Source organism: Plecotus auritus (genome assembly GCF_963455305.1).
Source record: "Plecotus auritus genome assembly, chromosome: 1".
In the NCBI taxonomy this organism is placed as follows: domain Eukaryota; kingdom Metazoa; phylum Chordata; class Mammalia; order Chiroptera; family Vespertilionidae; genus Plecotus; species Plecotus auritus.
Genome location: NC_137770.1, coordinates 153644623 through 153667548, shown reverse-complemented (window position 1 = coordinate 153667548; position 22926 = coordinate 153644623).

The following is a 22926-nucleotide window of genomic DNA, read 5'->3' as shown; positions in this document are numbered from 1 at the left end:
CTTTAGGTGAAGGGGTCCTGAGAGGCATTTGGAGAGAGATAGCATTATTAATTTAAACAAAAGGGCTTGTTCAAGGACTTACATAGAATTGAATATGGCAGGATCATACAGTGTGATGATATAAAATAATGGTGAAGATGTAGCTAGGAGTTGTATCATTACATCGGTGTCCCAAAGGGGGAAGATTGCAGTCATCCCTGAGGTGCAGGATGATTAGAAGCTGGTCCCTCAAGCAGCAGCTGGGAAAGTATGTAGTTAAGTTCCTCCCAGGGAGAAACTTAGAGATGGGCCTTTTGCCAGCTCCATCTGTATCAGGGGGTAGGTATAGCTTCGAGGTGGTGACCCTGAACCCATTAAGAACTGTTTCTTTATTTGCTATAGTCCTTGTTGAGTATTAGAGCCAGGTGATCTGGGGGGATTTTCCCTCGGTTGGCTGCTAAAAAAACTGGGGTTCCAGATGTTGTGCAAACTTCTTCTAGGAGGATACTGTTTACTTGGAGGGGGTTAGAGGGAAAAGGCAAGAGAGGTATCCTCTGGCATTTCTAGTCTTTTATTCTGGTCTCCAGTGATGGCTGAATTAGAAGCCGATCCTCAGCAGTAGCTTTGGAAGTATCCCAATAAACCTCTTTCAGGAAAGACTGGGAGATGGGTGATATTGCCCATCAGAGTGAATAGAAGGAAGAAAATAATAAAGATCAGAGCAGAAATAAATGAAATAGAGTCTAAAAAATTCAACACAAAATGTCAATGAAACCAAGAGCTGGTTCTTTAAAAAGATAAACAAAATTAACAACCTTTAATCAGACTCATCACTCACCAAGAAATAAGGAGAGAGGACCCAAATAAATAAAATCCGAAACAAAAGATGAGAAGTAACAACTGACACCAAAGAAATACAAAAGATTGTAAAAAAAAATTCTATGAACAATTATATGCCAACAAATTGGACAATCTGGAAGAAATGGATAAATTCCTATAAGCATACAACTTTCCAAAATGAAATCAGGAAGAAACAGAGAATCTGAATAGACAGAATAAAACTAGTGAAACTGAAACAGTAACAAAAATAACTCCCAACAAACAAAAGCCCAGGATTAGATGGCTTTATAGGTGAATTTTACCAAACATTCAAAGAACTAACACCTATCCTTGTCAAACTATACCAAAACTTCAAGAGGTGAGAAGACTTCCATGCTCATTTTACAAGGCCAGCATTATCCTAATTCCAAAACCAGATAAAGACAGCACAAAGAATAAAAATTATAGGCAATATACTTGATGCACATATATGCTAAAATCCTCAAGAAAATATTATCAAACAGAATCCAGCAATACATTTAAAAGATCACATACCATGATCAAGTGGGATTTATCTCGGGGATGCAAGGTTGGTAAAATATCCACAGAACAATAAACGTGATGCACCACTTAGACAAATTGAAGGATAACAACCTCATGATCATATCAATAGATGCAGGAAAAACATTTGATAAAATCTAGTACCCATTTATGGTAAAAACTTTCAGCAAAGTGGGAATAGAGAGAACATACCTCAACGTAATCATGGCCATATATGACAAACCCAGAGCCAACATCATACTCAATGGGGAAAAGATACAAGCATTCCAGTTAAGATCAGGAAAAATACAGGGATGTCAACTTTCACTACTCTTATTCAATATAGTACTGGAAGTCCTAGCCACAGAAATCAGACAACAAGAAGAAATAAAAGGCATCCAAAATGGAGAGGAAGAAGTAAAACTGTCATATTTGCAGATGGCATGATATTGTATAAATAGAACCATAAAAATTCCACCAAAAAACTACTAGATCTAATAAATGAAGTAAGTAACATAACAGGTTACAAAATAAATACCCAGAAATCAACTGCATTTTTATACATCAATAATGGACTATCAGAAAGGGAAACTAAAAAAGGAAACAACCCCATTTGCAATTGCTTCAAAAAGAATAAAATACCTAGGAATAAATTTAGCTAAGATTGTAAAAGACTTGAATTCAGAAAATTATAAAACATTGAAAAAATAAATAGAGGAAGATACAAATAAGGGGAAGCATATACTGTGTTCATGGATAGGAAGAATTAACATCATTAAAATGTCCATACTACCCAAAGCAATCTACAGATTCAATGCAATTCCTATCAAGATACCAATGGTATATTTTACAGAACTAGAACATATATTCCAAAAATTTATATGGAACCACAAAAGACCCTGAATAGGGTACAAATCAAAATCCAAGTATCTCTTTCCCCTCCCTACCCCAGTCCCCTATTGAGAAAGAAAAACAAAAGTTGGTGGAATTACTCTACCTGATACCAAAATATACTACAAGGTCATAGTAATCAAAACAGCATGGTATTGGCATAAACAGACATATAGTTCAGTGGAACAGAAGAGAGAGCCCAAAAATAAGTCTACATCTTTATAGTCAATTAATACTTGACAAAAGAGGCAAAAAGATAACAATGGAACAACGATTGTCTATTTAATAAATGGTGCTGGAAAAATTGGACATGTACGCGCAAAAAATGAAACCAGACCACCTTCTTACACTACACACAAGAATAAACTCAAAATGGATTAAAGACTTAAATGTTGGACTTGAGACTATAAGAATCCTAGGAGAAAACATAAGCAGTTAAATATTGGACATTTGTCATAGAAATATTTTTTTCTGATATATCTCCTTTGGCAAGGGAAACAAAAGAAAAAATAAACAAATGGGACTATATCAAACTAAAGAGTTTTTGCATAGCAAAGGAAACCATCAACATAATTAAAAGACAACCCACTGTATGGGAGAATATATTCATCAAAGATACATATGTTAAGAGTTAATATCCAAAATGTAATAATTTATAAAATTCAACACCAAAAAAAAACAAATATTACAATTAAAAATGGGCAGAAAACCTGAATAGAAACTTCTCCAAAGAAGATATACAGATGGGCAATAGACATATGAAAAGATGCTCAACATCCCTAATCATCAGTGAAAAGCAAATTAAAACCACACCTGTCAGAAAGGCTACCATCAATAAATCAACAAACAACAAGCACTGATGAGGATGTGAAGAAAAGGGAACCCTCACCAACCATCTTTGCAGTGCCTACAGAGGAGCCACAAGAAGATTCTGAAAATCCTCTCCTACCCCCACCAACCATGCGGAATCCTACTATAGCCGAAAGCATCTCTGTGCACAGTGTCCCACTGGACAGAGACAGCCAGCTGTGGAGCCTGGGGTCAGGCCCATTTCTTAAGCAGAACATAACACGTTGGGCTTTAGGTGTGTTTCTCATTTATTAGTGTGTGGAGTGGGAGCTGGGGCAGGGAGCAGAGAGCAATACTTGGATATTTGTTGGTACCCTATTAGAAACCAGTTTTGTTCTTCTTAATTTCGTTCCATTTGGAACTAAGATGACTAATTTGAGGATTTTTAAATTTTTCTTTCTTTTCCTGTGTGTGTTTTTTTAAAGCCCCCCTTCGTCTTCTTTGTTTAGGCATATATAGTAACATTAGCAGAAATATTTAATTTGGACAACTTTTATTCTTAAAAGGGAAAACAAGGCATGTGAAGAAACATTGAAGTGTTCACCTTAGTTGGGCTTAGATCTTTGTAAAAATCGGTTTTCTATGTCGAGGAGGAGTTTGAGGCCTTTCTGACCACATTGTGCTCCCCTTTTCTGTAGCCATGGATCACGTGGTATTGCTCCTAGCCACATCCCATGTGCCCCCTCTACCAGTATTTGATTTCTTCTGGGCTGGGCGTCCCATTCTCCACCAGCAGCTCCCATATCCCAACTTTCTAGCCCTGCCAATCCTCTCAGCAACAGCCCTGCAAACTGGATGGCGGTTACTGGTCTGTTTTCTGAGAAACTTCTGAATTCTACTATGTTTACAAATATAAGATGAGAAAACAATTCTACATTATTTTTATTAATCTTTTTATAAAATGAAAAGACACTCCTATGATCGATTAAGAAGATGATTATGGCTGGGTGGTTTGTGGAGTCCAATATATTTATTCATTGACTCATTCATTCACTCATTCATTCTCACTCTCTCTCAATCTTTATCTCTCTCCAACCCAACCCAGTATGAGTGTACATTTTTTTTCCTAATTGTAAATTACTGGAAGGTGTTTTTATAGTAGAACCTCATGGAAACAATGGGTTGCCCATTGCAGACTTGAACACTGGGAAGTAATATAATGCTTCATATACAGTACAGTATTTTGGATCTACAGATCATTTTATTTAAAAAAAATATTTTTATTGATTTCAGAGGGGAAGAGAGAGGAGAGACAGATAGAAGCATCAATGATGATGTTCCTGCACACCCCACATGGGATTGAGCTTGCAACCCAGGCATGTGCCCTGACCAGGAATCGAACCATGACATCTCGGTTCACAGGTCGACACTCAACCACCAAGCCACTCCAGATGGGGGATCATTTTATTTTTTAAAAGAACTATTAATTATGATTTTCCAGCTTCAGGGATGGCATTCATCAGTATGCTGACAAGGAGGCTCAGAGTACAGTTTCTTTTGATTTAACTGTGCTCTGTTCCACTTTCTGCTTGTGAAAGGAAATTGAGGGGTGTAGTTATATATGAAGAATAGCTAAATGGCAAAAGAAAAGATTTGCCCTCCAAGAACCACAATAGAGAATTAGAAATGAAAGATGAGAAGGTGGCAAGAATACCAAATAATTATTTCTACATGTCCTTAGAAACCGAGGTGAAGGAACTTTATGATGATGACAGATCACAGAACTGCTGGTTATTGCGGGAGAGTACCTGCTCAGTGTGTTCCTTGTGTCTCATAGTGTGAAAGCAGCAGAAGAAAATAAAAGTGAGGATCCAGAAAACATAGCTTTCCTTAGAATGAATGCTCAGAAACCGCTAAGTGAGCCCATTCTTTTAAGTGAACATTGGAGGGGAATAATGCAAGTGTAGCTGTTGTTTGAATTAAAAAGCACATGGAAAACAGAGGAAACACAATATGCATTCCTTAAGGAAGATACTGCTGCTTCCTGGCACTACCATTTTCACAGGTTGTAACTGTGGAGGCGACAGTACGATACTAGATGCCAGAACATGTTCTCTGAGATAATAATATCGGTACTGGTGTCTGAGCATCAAGTAGGTGCCAGATATAAGCTACAAAGATGCTGATGAAAAGGTCAGCTCCAGGTGACTTCATCACACATTGAAGGGTGGTGAGTGTGTGGGGAGCTATTGGGACTATTACAGGTGGATGTGGAATTTTTATAAGCTGGTTATGGGGTGGAGGAAAGGCTAAGGGGTGAAAAGTATTGGGAAGGAACACTTAGGCATTTAGGCATCTAGTTCAATGTTAGGTTCATATCTCCCTGAAATGTCTACTGGTTTGGTTTTATGTGCAGCCCACGTATTTCAGTTTTTCATTTTAGGTAAAGTAAGGTCATTGTTACATTGTTCACATGAGTAAAGTGAGTCCACTGGGATGGGCTGAGTGATTAAAGTCCAACCCTGTCAGTTTATCCTCCCCTCTTTAATTTCTGAGAAAATGTAGCCATGTATTCAAAGTGCAGCATTTTTTATGTGAAGTACTAGAGGCCCGGTGCATGGATTCGTGCATGGCCTGACCTGTGGGGATCAGGCCAAAAATGGCTCTCCGACATCCCTCAAGGGGTCTGGGATTGGGAGAGGGGGCAGGCCAGGCCAAGGGACCCCACCGGTGCACGATCAGGGCCGGGGAAGGACAGTGGAAGGGCTCCATGGCATATCCAGCCCATCTTGTCCAGTCCCGATCAGCAGGACCCCAGCAGCAAGCTAACCTACCAGTTGAAGGCCTGCCCCCTGGTGGTCAGTGTGCATCATAGCAACTGGTCAAATGGACGAACACTTAGCATATTAGGCTCTTATTATATAGGATTGGTAGCCATGTGAGAGGCTCCGGGGAATACTTAAATTAGAGTTGAAGTTTTAAAAGCCCTGGTGAGAGCTTCCTATGAGAAAAAGATGGTGCTTTTCTTTGATACATATTCTAGAAAAAGCTAGTAAGGCTATTTGAAATTTTCTTATAGGATTTTAGGGAGATGTCATAGAATTTCCTGCATGAGGGGAGAGTCTTAAATATAATTTTAGATGATGCAAGTCTCAAGTTACTAATGATAATCAGAATGTTTCAGGAACAACTCAATACTTGAGGTTTGCTTCACATACAGTAATCCTGTTTTCCCAATGCAAGTCTCATGGTGTCTCTCTCAGACCCACAATCTTGGGAAAAAAATCAGGTTTTAGCTCTTGCTTTAGTCAACATGTACTATATAGTTTCCCCATAGTTCTGAATCCACCTAGTGTCTAATAAGCCAGATTTAACAAAACTGGAGTCACAACAGGGCAGAAGTGGGCAGGGATGAAGGAGATGGCAGGGAGAGGGTCAGAAAGGACACAAGTCACCATTGCTTACTGCGAATGGCTTTGCACACGGGTACAGCTGATAAACTTGTTCAGTGTCCTAAACTGGGACATTCATGGAGACACAGACTCCTGACTGAGATTTTTCTTGGAAGCCAAGAAAGAATTCTAAGTAAGTGGCTCCAGAAAAGATTTTGAGAAATTCCTACTGAGCAAACAAAGGCTTGGAGCCGGGATCCTAGATTCTCTTTTCCTTTTCTAGAAAGTTCTTCTCATCCTAGTGTTAAGTGATCCAACCTTGGAGCTGTACCTCTTCTTTTTTGTACCTTTTCCTTTTCTGTGCCTGTTTGGAATTTGATGAAATATGGTGTAACAATAAAGGCAGCTGGCAACTGTTGGCCACAGTTGGGAATACACATTCATTAGGTAAGACAGCAATTAGAGAGAAAAAAATCACATGAATATTTTTTCAGAATCCATTAAAATTCAGAATGCCCCAAGCTTGCTTAAGTAAACAATAGAAGCTATTTACAGCAAAATAATAAGTCTTAAGATTTAAAAACATCTTTAGAAGATGGAGATTGCAAACTTGAGAGAATGCTTTCTGAATTGTCCCAAATACATTTGTGTGCAAGGAAACTTTAGGCCACCAGGCCTCTGAGGCAGTAATGATACAGGGTTTTTGGACTGGAATACCCGCTGTTCCCCTGGGAAGGGTGGCTTCCTGGGATTCTTTGTCATGGGAGTCGAAGAATGAAACCATGGATGGAAGATGGAATAGCAAAGGTGGAAATTTATTGAAGAACAAGTACAGACTCCCATGTGGGGAAGGGGAAAGAATCTCACAGCACAGACTTCCGTGTAGGGAGGGGGAAAGAGTCCCACAGAGTTCCTCCTTCCATGGTTTATAAAGGCTGCAGTTCCTATGTCCTGATATCCCCTCTGATTGGTCAACATTCCCTTTGATTGGGTCACTATAGCAATTCCTGAGCTCAAATGTCAAACCTCACATGGGGCAAGTGAGGCCCTCCTTCTTTATTTTGTAAATATAGACCTTTGGCTTTTCCCAGTTCCGTTATCTTATGGAAATGTAACTTCTGCTGCTCCCTGCTTCCTTGTCTTATGGAAATGTAACCTTTGTAGCTCTGTAGCCCTGTGTTTCTTCCATGAACACCTTTAATTTTAAAAATTCCTTAAACCTGCCTTTTTCATCTCTAAAAATTCCCAGCTTTTCCCAGATGAAGTGTGGCAGACACAGGCGAGGCCCTCTCTCAGGGGAGTTTTCTGTCTGATGTTCCTACAACGTACTTTTGCCCAAGTTCCTCCTCTAAGTGTTTGATCCTAAAATTGGAGTGTCGTGTTTCATTTCATCCCAATTTTGACAGATTTGAAAATACGTTTTGTTCATGTATGAGTTGCCTGTATGATGAAATGTATTTAACATACATGTTTAGTGTAATCAAGACCCTTTTAATCTACTGATTGAGAAGTATAATATTTCAGTTAACTGGGTTTCTAGAGAAGCAGAATAAGCATTGGCCCATTTTATTAAAGGCAAGAAAATGAATTTACCACCAATGCTTTATCTTGTTTAATAGGTGGATTAAAGGATGGCTTTATCTTTTTTGGATAATTCATAAACAATTGGGGGACCAATTATGCTACAGGTCATCTTTACTCACAATAATTTACAGCAGCAAATAACATTCCTGACCCTTGTGCATTCTCCATGGTTATGATCCAGCCTTCAAGCTGGGGCAGAGTGGAGGTGCTGACAGCTCTCTCCCAGGACCAGCCTGACTCTGCTGTGGCTGCAGGAGCTTCCAGGAGAAACCTTCCACCCTAATTAAATGCATATTTATCTCCCATCCTACAGACCACTTCCTTTTCTCATAGCTGCTTCCAGAACAACGACTCTTTTAGGTTTGATTCTTTTCATGTGTGTTAGCCAACAATGTGCATTTAGTTCTCTTTCTGACCAGAGCTGCTTGGTGGGTGCACTGCATGCTCTCCCAGCCACTGTGCGCTCTCTCTGAGGACTGCTCCAGGGGAGCCTCCCATGCCTGTCACACTCTACACAAGCCCCAGAATGCCTTTCTCCCTCTTGTCCTCTGGAAAGTGTCCTTAAAGACCCAGCCTTCTCTGACCTCCCAAGGAGGCATCCTAGTCCTGTCTTTCCTGCCATGCTGGGAACTTCCTGAAAGGTGAGACTGTGATCTTTCATCTTTGTCTGCCTGCAGCTAAGACATCACAAAGACTCAATGATTATGCTGATTTACTCTTTTCTTTTTTGTTTGTTTTGTTACTCCTCCTCACTCCAAGGATATTTTTCCATTGGTCTTTAGAGAGAGTGGAAAAGAGGGGGTGAGATAGAGGGAAACATCTATGTGAGAGAGACACATCCATTGGCTGTCCTTGCATGCACCCTGACCCTGGATCGGGAATGGAGCCTGCAACCAAGGCATGTGCCCTTGACTGGAATGGAACCTGGAACCCTTCAGTCCACGGGCTGATGCTCTAACCCCTGAGCAAACCGTCCAGGGCTATGCTGCCTTACTCTTTCAGTGGTGAGGCCATGACTCTGGGAAGGCAGGTGGCTGGAGAAGGAAAGTGGAGTTATGGGCACAGGAAATATCGTATGTAATAAAAGCCTAATATAATAGGTCCGATCATCTGGTCAGCCATTCAACCAATCAAAGTGTAATATCTATACTAATAAAAGGGTAATATGCTAATTAGACCGGGAGACCAGGAGACCGGATGTTCTTTTGGACAAAGCCATGGTGGCAGGACCAAGGCAGAGGTGGTTAGGGGTGAGCAGGCCAGCAGGGGACAGTAGGGGCACAGCCAGGCCAGCAGGGGTCAGTTGGGGGACAGCCAGGCCAACGGGGGGATAGTTGGGGGGTGACCAGGCCAGCATGGGGACATTTGGGGGGACCAGGCCAGCAGGAAGGCAGTGGGGGGCAACCAGGCAGGTCGGCAGGGGGGCAATTGGGGGACGACCAGGCAGGCCGGCAGGGGGGTTAGTGAGAGACGACCAAACGACTGAACAGCAGGCTGTGTGGGGTGACCAGGTTGGCAGGGGGGGCAGTTGGGGGGTGACCAGGCAGGCAGGCAGAGGTGGTTAGGGGTGATCAGGCAGGAAGGCAGGTGTGCAGTTAAGAGCCAGCCATCCTGGATTGTGAGAGGGATGTCTGACTGCCGGTTTAGGCCTAGGATTGGGCCTAAACCGGCAGTCAGACATCCCCCAAGGGGTCCCAGATTGGAGAGGGTGCAAGCTGGACTGAGGGGACTCCCCCAAGCATGAATTTTGTGCACCAGGCCTCTAGTGTTAATGATATATTAAGGCAACTTAACCGCTAGCTATGACATGCATTTACCACCAGGGGGCAGATGCTCCAACTGGCAGATTAGCTTGCTGCTGGGGTCCGATTGATGGGGACTGAGTGGAATGGACCAGACATGCCCTGGAGCCCTCCCATGATCCCTCCCTGTCTGGGCAATCTCCTGTGTCCCTTCCCAGCCCTGATCCTGCACTGGTTGGGTCCCTCGGCATGGCCTGTGCCCTCTCTCAATCCGGGCTGAGAGACACCCCCCCACCCCAAGTGCACGAATTTCGTGCACCAGGCTTCTAATATATACGTATGTCATTAGGGGCTCCTATGGTTCCCCCATTTCTGAAGCAAACTGTGTTATTTAACCTCAGAAGGGAATGACTAAAGTCTTTTTCATTCTTTCTTAGAGGAATCCCTCCATTGGGCACAGGAGGATGAGATAATTATGGTTCCTGTGTCAGACAGAACCTAGCACTGTTCTTAGCTGGCAGGGATGCTCCGGTGTGCTGCTGTGAAGGGTCCTGGGAGAGGCAGGGAGAGCAGCTTCCTCCAGCCTGTGGGAGAGTGAATGAAGGCAGAATGGGATTCTTCCTAAGTGCCAGTCTCATGGTGTGGGGTGTGGGATATGCAGCCTTGTTGGCGCTGTTCCCTGCGTGCCAAGGCCTTCCATAGCCCCCACCAATCATCTCTTTGCAGCAAAGGTAGCTGCAGTGACATCTGTCAACCAGGGATCCTCTGCTCAGGTGGCTGCTGCTCACCAGCTAATAGGTGATTATCTAGCCTGCCCTTGTGGGGCCCAGTCTTAATAGAATTTAATACCGTCCTTATAAATGCATTTACCAGAATAAACCTGCTCCCAGTGTGCGCAAGCCCATGACTGCCCCGGCCCTCGGGGCAGCAACGAGGGCATGCAGGAACCACCTAAGAGACTGAAACAAATAAGGAACGCGAAGAACGGAGGCAAGACAAGGTTCTGATCAAGCCTCGTTTTTTTATTCGAGTGTTGCGGTATATAAGCACTCAGGAGGGGAGGGGTAGGATAAGGAGTTGCCATGGGATGATTGGTTGGGGACTGGGTATCTGTCCTAGCTGATTGGTTATTCTGATGTGGGGGGTTCTTCTGGCCCTTGGGCACATGGGCTTTCTTTGTCCTTGCTCTTTGTCCTTGCTCAATCAGGAAGTAGGGCTGACCAGGAAGTAAGACCAAATTCTGCTTTTATGGCTCCCGGCACATGACTCTTTGCAGAAGTGCATGGTCTCCGTTGGTGTTTTGTTTAAGCAACAAACCAACAAACAAAACCCCTTAAATTTATATGAAAAGCTACCCAGAGCAGCGATCACATTCCTAGTGAGGGTATGGATAGGTTGACTCCCCAGAAGCCAGCCACGAGGAGGTGATTCTAACACCAGGAAGGCAGGGCAGTCACAGGACAAAGCTGGGGAAAGAAAGGAATCCTCACTGCTATTGCCAAGGGCCTTGGAGGGGTTTTCTCATCGAATCCTTACAACCCTCTGTAATAAGTACCACTGAGCCAAGTTGGCAGACGAGGAAATGACTTTCAGAACTGACAATATAAAAAGTGAAGAAAAGAGACAATATATTATGGAGTAGGAAGTTTGTCATTAGTCCAGGAATTATTGAACGGCTTCTGACATTACATAATAACAGCCTCAGGCTGAAGATGAGCATGAGGGAAAGGGATTAGGCCAGGCCTTTGCCCGTTCCTGCCTTCCCCGCTTCCACACAGAATCTCACTGAATGTTGCTATAGCTGTTGGATGAATAGTGTCACTGGGTTGGGGTCCTTCGTGCATTGAATTTATTCCTAAACTAAATCAGCTCTTATAATAATAATTATTATTATTATAGCTCATAATGATGGGAGCAGAGAGAATCAGTCAATGTTAGAATTCAATTTCCCCCCCAGGGCTAACTTTAGACAGTTAATTCTCAATAGATCTTTTACCTGAAATCCCACCCACCCCTCTAAAAAAGTGATGTGAGCAAATGCTTTGTTTTTGCCACTTTAAAAAGAAAAAATTCTTCCTTTACCTCTTGGCTGCTTAGTAAGAATTGGACCCATCTGCTCTTTCCTGAACATAGACCAGCCTGGGCTCAGCCAACTGTGGAGAAGCCCAATGGTGCTCCCTCTGGAATGTGTCTCCACAGGACAGAGGGAATGTATGCACCCTTAGGTGACAATTTAAACAAAAATCAATATAAAGAAAATTCCTATTCTTTTTTTAAAAAATATTTTTATTGATTTCAGAAAGGAAGGGGGAGGGAGAGAGAAACATCAATGATGAGAGAGAATCATTGATCAGCTGCCTTCAGCACGCTCCCTACTGGGGAAATAGCCTGCAACCTTGGCATTACCCTTGACTGGAATCGAACTCGAGACCCTTCAGTCCACAGGACGATGCTCTATTCACTGAGCAAAGACAGCTAGGGCAAGAAAATTCCTCTTCTTTACTCTCTTGATCTCCACAATCATAAAACAGACACATAAGGAAATACAGGGAAAGCAAAAGATTTAGCAACAAGATTTCCTTTTGACTGTCTAAACTCTAAATTGAAAGAAACTTTGAAGCTCTCCTCTGGTCAAGTTTGCATAATAGGATTTTCTTGGAATTTTTAGTTATCATGTTTAAATAAGTTGAAATTCCTCTGGAAAGCCCTTTTCTTGTCAACTGTAATACGCTTTTAATTAGCTTTCCTGAGCCAGAAGCCTCAGTGCCGACACTCTAATAGAGACCACAGATATTTTCTCCAAAAGTGGGAAGCAGGATTCCAAGAAGAGAAGGGTCTGTGCAGCCACTTAGGCTGTGGTTTGTTTGTGTTTATTCCGCACGTGCTGCCAGGCCAGGACTAAGGGCCGCAGGTGCTGGGAAGGGATGACCCTCAATTTAGAACGTTTAGTGTGTCTTTGCTACTTGCTTTTTGAGACATTGGAAACTCTTTAATGGCTTGCGGCGTGACCAAGTCACTCTTCCTTCTCTGGTGTGCCCCAATGATTGGGTCTCACTGTGTGAATGGAAGCTGTCAGCCTTAGGTGAGTGAGCACATTGGCAGTTCCAGTGAAGCCAAAGCTGATGTCCTATGTCATTCGTTCTAACTCTGATGGCTGCCTGTCTGGGGCAAGGGTGTGCCCAGGAGAAGGAGTTGAGAACAGGTACTGGATAATTTATCCCAACTAAAACGGCTTACTTCCTCTCGCTCTTCCCGTCACTCCGCTATCCTGCCCAGCCTTTCTGAGTCTCTCCCCTTCTCTATTAAAGCTGAGGCCAAGGCTGTAACCGAGGCTGCCTCAGCCACCAGCCTGCTGTCCTCAGGGATAATTCATACCGTGGTTTTCTACGCTGAGGGGCTGCGGTCACATGCTCTCTGTGTTCAGCCCAATCTTGTGTAGATGAGTTAGGGGGGATGCAGGGCTTGCGTCTGAGGCCTGGCTCTTCCAGGCAGCGGCCCAGAATACAAGTAAAACTACCACATGCTGAGCATCCACTACGTGGCAGGCATTGGGTTTTCTTCTCCTTTCAATCTTCACTGTCACCCTTGTGTAAGTGCTGTTTTTGTCCTCACTTAACAGATGAGCTCACGGAGGTTCAGAGAGGTTAAGTGATTTGCCAAGGGTCACAGAGCAGATAAATAGCGGAGCTGGCACCTGAGGCCGGGCAGTCTGACTCCTGCAGCTGCTCCAGTAGCTGCCTCATGGGAAGGATGAAAACGTAGGCGCACGGATCCTACTTCTCCTGGCAGGAGCTTCGGTTTCCAGGCCACCAAGCCCAGTCCTTCAGGATACCTCCTCCCCATGGCATTAGAGCACTCATAACATAGACTAAATCTGATTATATTTATTCAGCCATACAAGTCCCTGGCAAGGCATTTCAGAATATGCTCCACCACTTCACTTCCATGGCTTTCTAGTTTTTAACCTGCTCGCACCTCAATAGCCCATGAGTATACAGTGCTGTATTGCGTGCCTGATTCACATGTGTCCCAGCTGCCCTGAAAAGTGTGTGGGCCTCAGTGGGTCTCCCGGGCCACAGGCCGGGCATTTGTTATAGAATCAGGGAAAGGAGAACACTCACTGAATATTTGATATTCTTATGGAAAATTTATTATTATAGTTTTAGTTGTGATAATGGTATCGAGGCCTTTTTTATTTAAGGAATCCTCTTTTACAGATTCATATAAAAATAATTTGGGCTGGGGCGGATATGAGACGGGGGGAATAGATGAAATGAGATTCAAGTTCTGAATCAGCAAATGTTGAAGCTGGGGGAGGCCTTCATGGGAAGGAATCTAATACACTGTTTTCTCCCCTTGTGTATGTACACAAAACTTTCTGTAATAAAATATTATTTAAAAAGGTTGAATCTGACTGAAAGAGAAACCAGAGTGGTAAGCAATGTGCTTCAGACGCTACAGTGGGGGCAACTGCAGAGGTAAGAGCTCTTTTTCCCAACAAAGACCCAGAGACACATGGAGCGCTGTGACAGGTGAAGGGCCTTTCATTCAGGCAACTCACTAAAACTTTGCTCCACAACGTGGCAAGGTCAGAAATAAGGATACAAAGCCTGAGCTGTGTCCACATTCACACATTTATTTGTGTAGAGAGACGACACAGATAAAATACTTAGATCATACACAAGTTTATGTTTGGTAAGAACAGGTTGCACATGTTTATATTTTATCCTTTTTTCTTTTAGTAATGGAATAATGCTGGGGAGATTATTCCATTACTAATGTCCTGCAGAAATACCGTTTGGGAACACTATTTGGCACACGTAGCTACCGTGTTTCCCCGAAAATAAAACATCCTCCGAAAATAAGACCTACTTACAGGTTTCCTTCTGAGTGAAATATAAGGCATCCCCCAAAAATAAGGCCCCCAGGCTCTGTCTCAGAATGAAAATTAATTTACCGTAAACTGGTCGCTAGGGCCACCCCGACTGGCGTCTAGCAACCAGTGACTTTACGCGGAGTCCTAACATCACTGCTGTGTGGAGGCGGAGCGGAGGTCTGAGTGAGCGGTGAGCGCGGGGCAGGAGAGAGGAGGAGACTTTCGCAGATGCGTGTAGAAGAACAGGAGGATTAGAGCGGATGGAACGCGGCGAAGGTGGTGAGTGCTGGTCTGTCTCTGGTGACACTACCTGATGCTCGTGGCCGCCTTCATGATGACTGAAGGTTCTCAGTCAGTGGCAGACCCTGCTCCAGCCCAGATCCAGGCCCCAGCAAGCCCAGTGACAGTCCCCAGGCAGGCCCCAGGGGGTAAATGTCTGATAAAGGGGTAGGGGGGATGTCTGGTGAAGGTGTTCAGTGGCACAGGGGTGGGGGGAGGGGGATCACTTAAAATGACACAGGAGGATCAGAGGGGACAATCAAAATGACACAGGAGGATCAAAAGGGTTACTAAAATGGTAATCCCACTCTGATTCTCCTGTGCCATTTTGATTCCCCCCTCTGATCCCCCCTGTGTCATTTTGAGTGATCCCTCTCCCCCCACCTTGATACCCCAATTCCTTTTTTTTTACCCCTAGAAATGAGCGAAAAAAGAAAAAGCTACTCCTTGGAGTACAAGAAAGGAATCATGGAAGACTCTTGGGGCCAAAATCTTACTGCTTTCTGCAAAGAGAAGATGTTGAGTATCGGATTGGTCCGAAAATGGCGAGCAGAGTATGGTAACCTCATTGAACAAGTGGACAAGGGAAATGCTAAAAAGCGCAAGTGTGGATCAGGTCGGCAACCATTATTTTCTGAGCTGGAAGACCTGATCTGTGAATGGGTTGTTGACAGGAGAGCAAAGGCTTTGGTTGTGAATAGGGCTCAGATTCAAGAAATTTGCCCTTGCAATGGCACCACAGTTTGACATAGCCCCCGAAGACTTCAAAGCATCACAACACTGGCTGGATAATTTCCTTCAGCGAAGTGAACTGTCTTTAAGAAGATCTACAACATTGTTTAGGTTGGAAGATACTCAAGTTATTAAGCGAGCACTTGCATTCAAGTCCTTTATTGATGATGCTGACTTCTCTAAATACAATCTTTCCAACATGATTGCTATGGATGAAACTGCAGTGTTTATGGGCCAATCATCTCAAACAACAATTGAACAGCGGGGTGCCTCCTTGGCTTACATTCCCTCCACTGCTTACGAAAGCGCACGTGTTTCCTGTATTTTGGCAATTCGTCTGGATGGCACTAAAATCCCACCTTTAATCATTTCTAAGGGCAAGAAGGAAAAGATTGAACGTGTTTTGGGCGTTTTTATTCTTGAAACTGAAAAAGCCTGGGCCACACAAGCAGTTATAAGGAAGTGGGTCGATTTAATGCTGCCGCTTGTTATGCGAGGGAGCCAAAGAGGTCTGCTAGTCTGGGATGCAGCCAGCACTCACCGCGCTAAAGACATAAAGACATTTCTTCACGAAAGAAAAATAGATCAGATAATGATTCCCGCAGGAATGACGGCCTATCTCCAGACTCTTGATATTGCAATAAACAAGCCATTCAAAGACAATTTGCGCATGGAAATTAATGACTACATTGAAAATAGAATGGAGAGAAATCAGCGTGGAAACTTTGTGAAACCTAAACTGCAAGTAGTTGTGACTTGGGTGAAGAATTCATGGGAGAAAATCACTGACAGTTGCTTTGCAAATGCACTGCGAGCAGGCTACCTTGACAAGAAGTACTCATTTAAAGACGGTGCTATTGCTAAACATGAGAGATTTGGTCCACTGATTCTGAAAGAAATGGAGTCACAAGAAATTCACCAGGAAATTCAGGAATTGGATTGTTATGATGATGTTCCAGAAGATGATGACATGATTGTCATTGAATAAATGAGTAAATTCTTGATACTGTAGGATTCACAGTTTGTCTGGTTTGTGTTGACAACTACCGTACTACCGTACCATATACAGGTAATAAATTTCCTTTATTTTCATTTAACAATAAACGTGTACCGTATTCTTCTTCATGGAAAAATAAGACATCCCCTGAAAATAAGACCTAGCGTGTCTTTGGGGGCAAAAATTGATATAAGACACTGTCTTATTTTCGGGGAAACACGGTAGTGAGCCTTTAGCCCAGATCCAACACTTGCATCTGTGCCACGCCAGCATGGCCAAGGGTGAACCTGAGGAGGGGCGGTGAAGGATTAAAGCAGACAAGAGAATACAGCTGGGGCTAGGTCGGATCACTGTGCCTGGATGAGGAAACAGTGATCCAGCCTGCAAGCCAAAGCTTTATTTTATAGTCAGAGCACACAAAGCAAAACAAGGGAAGAGGTCAACATGTTTACAATGTTCTGGCAAGTTTCACCTTGTTTTGGCAGCACTTGGTGGCTTCCCACAGCCCATTAGCTACCTAGGAAGGAACTAGGGAGGATTATAAGGTCAAGCTTAATTATGCTAGGAGGGCTCTGCCTTCCAAGCTGGGACTTGTTTGTGGCCCTGCCACAGGTCAGTCTGAGGCTTAACTCTTAGTGTCCCTATGTGCATCCATTTGAAATCTAGCTGTGCAGGGAGGCCTTTGTCCTCCATCCCTTAGAATACTGCTGTTAAACTCATAATCATAGAAACCTTGTCTTGCATGATGCCCATGTCACTGGTTATAAGTTTATGTATGAATATGGGGCTTCTTACTATTCATTTCCTGTCCTTCCACTTATTAAAATAACTTTTATTGTCTTAAGTCTCATGGAAGTGAAATATTACTGATTAGCTGACTATATTCTGATTTTATCTATTCCTGGTCAACCCTTCTGGCAAGTTTTGAAAGAATTGTTAAAGGTTTAGGATTCCCAAGATCTGGTTTTATGTCCCATTTCTTAAACTGTGTAATTCTCAGCAAACGTATTAAACTCTCTAATATGTCATTTCTAATTTTGTTACTAAGCAAGGCCTTGCTGCCCAACATACATAGAAGCCAATACCATTGTCATCACTTTTAACAAAAGAGTTTGTTGCCCTAGCTGGTTTTGCTCAGTGGATAGAGCATCTGCCTGCAGACTGAAGGGTACTGGGTTTGATTCCAGTCAAGGGCACATGCCTGGATTGTGGGCTCCAATCCCAGTAGGGGGCAAGCAAAAGGCAGCCAATCAATGATTCTCTATCTCGCTCCCTCTTCCTTCCCCTCTGAAATCAATAAAAAAAAAGTTTGTTGTTGTTTTTAATGTTACTTTATTTTTTTTATCTTTATTGTGAAAGCATTACACCTTTCCCTTTTCTCCCAATGAACTTTTCCAGCCCATTCCCATCCTTCTCCCCACCCTTACCATCCTATTGTCTGTGTCCACAGGTTATGCATATATGCATACAAGTTCATTGGTTGATCTCTTTCCACCTACCCACCCACCCTCCCCTGCCTTCCTGCAGTGGTTCTCAACCTTTCTAATGCCGCGACCCTTTAATACAGTCCCTCATGTTGTGGTGACCCCAACCATAAAATTATTTTCGTTGCTACTTCGTAACTGTAATTTTGCTGCTGTTAATGAATCGTAATGTAAATATCTGTGTTTTCCGATGGTGTTAGGCGACCCTGCTAGCAGTTCTCAACCTGTGGGTCGCGACCCACAGGTTGAGAACTGCTGCTTAGAGCCTAAGACCATCGGAAAACACAGATATTTACATTACGATTAACAGCAGCAAAATCACAGTTACAAAGTATCAACGAAAATAATTTTATGGTTGGGGGTCACCACAACATGAGGAACTGTATTAAAGGGTCGCGGCATTAGAAAGGTTGAGAACCACTGCTTAGAGGTTTGACAGTTTGTTCATGCTTCTATGTTTCTGGATCTATTTTTGTTCATCAGTTTATTTTAGTCATTAGATTCTACAAATGAGTATGATCATGAGATACTTTTCTTTCTCTGGTAGGCTTATTTCACTTAGCATAATACTCTCCAGGTCCATCCATGCTGTTGCAAATGGTAAGAGTTCTTTCTTTTTTATTGCTGAGTAGTATTCCATTGTGTAAATGTACCAGTTTTCTTATCCACTTATCTGCTGATGGGCACTTACGCTGTTTCCAAATCTTAGCTATTGTAAATTGCGCTGCTATGAACATAGGGGTGCATATATTCTTTCTGATGAGTGTTTTGGGATTCATAGGGTATATTCCTAGAAGTGGGATCATTGGGTCAAATGGCAGTTCCATTTTTAATTTTTTTGAGGAAACTTGATACTGTTTTCCGTAATAGCTATACCAGTCTACATTCCCACCAGCAGTGTACTAGGGTTCCCTTTTCTCCACAACCTTGACAACATTTGTCTTTGGTGATTTGTTGATGATAGCCGTTCTGACAAGTGTGAGGTGATATCTCATTGTCATTTTGATTTAGATCTCTTGGATGATTAGTGATTTGAGAATTTTTTCATGTCTCTTGTCTGTATGTCCACTTTGGAGAATTGTCTATTTAGGTCCCTTGTCGGATTTTAAATTGGATTATCTTCCTTTTGTTAAGTTGAATGAGTTCCTTATATATTTTAGAGATTAACCACTTCTTGTTTGTATCATTGGCAAATATGTTCTCCCATATAGTGGGCTCTCTTGCTATTTTGTTGATGGTTTTTTTTGCAGTGCAAAAGTTTTTTATTTTAATGTAATCCCATGTGTTTATTTTCTCCTTAGTTTCCATTGTCCTAGGAGATGTATAGGGAAACATATTGCTACAAGATGTCTGAGATGTTGGTGCCTATGTTTCTTCTAAGACTTTTATAGATTTACATATTACATTTAAGTCTTTTATCCATTTTAAGCTTATTATTGTGTAGGGTGTAAATTGGTGGTCTAGTTTTATTTTTGTGCACATCCCTGTTCAATTTTCCCAACACCATTTATTGAAGAAGCTGTCTCTGCTCCATTGTAGGCTCTTACCTCCTTTGTCAAATATTAATTGAGCATAGTGGCTTAGGTCGATTTAAGGGTTCTCTGTTCTCTTCCATTGATTTATATGCCTGTTCTTGTGCCAGTGCAGGCTGTTTTGAGTACAGTGGCTTTGTAGTAAAACTTGGTATCGGGTATTGTGTTCTTCTTGTGTTCAATTTTGTCCTTCTTTCTCAAGATTGTTGCAGCTATTTGGGGACTTTCTTGGTTCCATATAAATTTTTGGAGTATTTGTTCTAGGTCTGTGAAATATGCCATTGGTATTTTAATAATGATTGCATTAACTCCTTCGATTGCCTTGGGTAGAATGGACATTTTAATGATGTTGTTTCTACCAATCCATGGACATGGTATAGTCTTCCACTTGTTTATATCTTCCTCCATCTCTTTTTTCAACTTCCTGTAGTTTTCCTGGTATTGAAATTATATCAAGTATTGTCTCAGACCACAATGGCATGAAATTAGAAATCTGTTACAAGAAAAACACTCAAAAACAATCAAACACATGAAGGCTAAATAGCATGATATTAAACAATGAATGGATACCAAAGAGATCAAAGAAGATATAAAAAACATCCTGGAAACAAATGACAATAAAAACACAACAGTCCAAAATCTATGATACACAGTGAAAGCAGTCCTGAAAAGGAAGTTCATAGCACTTTAGGCCTACATCAAAAAAACAAGAAAAACTGGTAATGAGTTATCTAACACTACAATTTAAGGAATTAGAGAACAAGAAAAGCCCAGCGTATGTAGAAGGAAAAAAATACTAAAGATCAGAAAGGAAATAAAGGACATAGTGGAAAAAAAAAAAAAAAAAACAATACAAGAGATCAATAAAATCAGGAGCTGGTTCTTTGAAATGATAAAGAACATTGATGAACCTGTAGCCAGACTCACAAAGAAACAAAGAGAGAGGACCCAGATAAACAAAATCAGAAACAAAAGCGGTAAAGTAAAAACTGACCCCACAGGAATACAGAGCATAAAAAAAAAAAAATACTATGAATGAATGCCTTTATTCGAACAAATGGGACAACCTGAACAAAATGGGCATATTCCTAGAAAAATACAACCTTCCAAAACTCAATTAGTAAGAATCAGAAAATCTGAAAGTCCTGTAACTACTGGTGAAACTGAAGCAATAATAATAATAAAAAAACCTACCAGCAAACAAAAGCTTGGTCCAGAGGAGTTTCACAGGGGAGTTTTAAAAAATAACAGACCATCAAACTTCAGAGGGAAGGTGGTGGTGGGGGAGGGCGTAAGAGATCAACCAAAGGACTTGTATGCATGCATATAACCATAACCAATGAACAAAGACACTAGGGGAGTGCGGGCTAGAGTTGGGGGGGGAGGGTGGCGAGGGGCAGGGAGAGGTCAATGGGGGGGAAAGGAGACATATGTAGTACTATATGCAACACTTTAAACAATTTAAAAAAATATTCAAAGAAGAACTAGTAACACCAATTCTCCTCAAACTACTCAAAAAAATTCAAGAGTAAGGAACATTTCCAAGCTCTTCCTATAAGGCTAGCATTAACCCTAATTCTAAAACCAGATAAAGACACTAAAAAGAACTATAGGCCAATATTCCTGATGAACATAGACGCTAAAATCCTCAACAAAATTATAGCATATCGGATCCAGAAATACATTGAAAACATCATATATCATGACCAAGTGGGATTTATTCTGGGGATGCAAGGCTGGTAAAATATTGACAAATCAATAAATGTGATACAGCACATAAACAGATTGCAAGACAAAAATCACATGGTTATATCAATTGATGCAGAAAAAGCACTTGACAAAATCCAACACCCATTTTTGATAAAAATTTTCAGCAAAGTGGGAATAGAGGGATCATATCTCATCATAATAAAAGCCATATATGACAAACCAACTGCCAACATCATACTCAATTGGCAAAAACGAAAATCATTTCCCCTAAGAACAGGAACGATACAGGGATGTCCTCTTTCACCACTCTTGTTCAACACAGTACTGGAAGTCCTAGCCACCGTGATCAGACAAGAAGTAATAAAAGAGATCCAAATTGGGAAGGAGGAAGTAAAACTCTCATTATTCGAAGATGACATGATACTGTACTAGAAAATCCTAAAGACTCCATGAAAAAATTACTGGATTTAATAAATAAATTCAAAAATGTAGCAGGATACAAAATTAACACCGAAAAATCAATGGCTTTTTAATACACCAATAATAAACCAATAGAAAGAGAAACTAAACAAAAATTCCATTTATCATTATAACAAAAGAATCAAGATACTTAGGAATAAAATTAACCTAGGAGGTAAAAGAAAGAGCTTTTATTTGCAAGTTGACTTCCAAGAAGACAGGAGTCTAGTGCCAAATCTGTCCTGCTGGTCAAGGGGCAAGATTTAAGGGGCTTCAGCAGTAGATATTCCTGGACAATAGACACTTTGCTTCAGAAAGGGTTCTGGGGTTCAGGTTCTAGTCATATGGGTACTTTGGATCCATGGCGGGTGGAGACCAGTTACTGATGCACAAGTGTTACTTGTGAGTGATGTTTACCTGTAAGTGGTGTATCCAAGGTTTAAACTTCATTTCGAATCTATTTAGAAACAGCATAGGGCCAGTTTAAGCTGGTTCTGTGGTCACAATTTCTTAAAATGAGAATAATAATAGCATCTTCTCAAATAGTTAACTTAGCCTGACTACCTTAGCCTTATATATAATAAGCAAACAGTTACTATCAATTGATGCGTCATATCTACATCCAAAGTGAATTTCTGTTGTCTCTCCTCCAACAGCCCCACGTTGATGACAATTCCATCATTCCAGGTGTTTTGGCCAAAAGCTTTGACTCCTCATTCCCTCACACTGCACATCCACTCTGTCAGGAGATCCTGTTGGTTCAAAAATATGCGGATTCCCAAAGCTTCCTAGTGGGTTCCTTGTTCTCTTCCTTGTTCCTGCCAGTTTATGCTCAAGCAGTGGAGGTGAGACTTTTAAATGTCAGGCAGATCAGGTTTACTCCTCTTCTCAGAATCCCACAGTAGTCCCTCAATTTCACTCTGAGTAAAAGTCAAAGATTTTTAAATGGCCTACAAGACCCTATAAGATCTGCCACCTCTTCACTTTCCTATTACCTCTCCAGCCACATCTCCTGTTACTCTCTTCCTGCTCACTTACCTTCAGCCTCATGGGCCTTCATGTTCCCCAAATATACCAGGCATGCCCCTGCCTTACCGCTTTGGCACTGGCTGTTTCCTCTG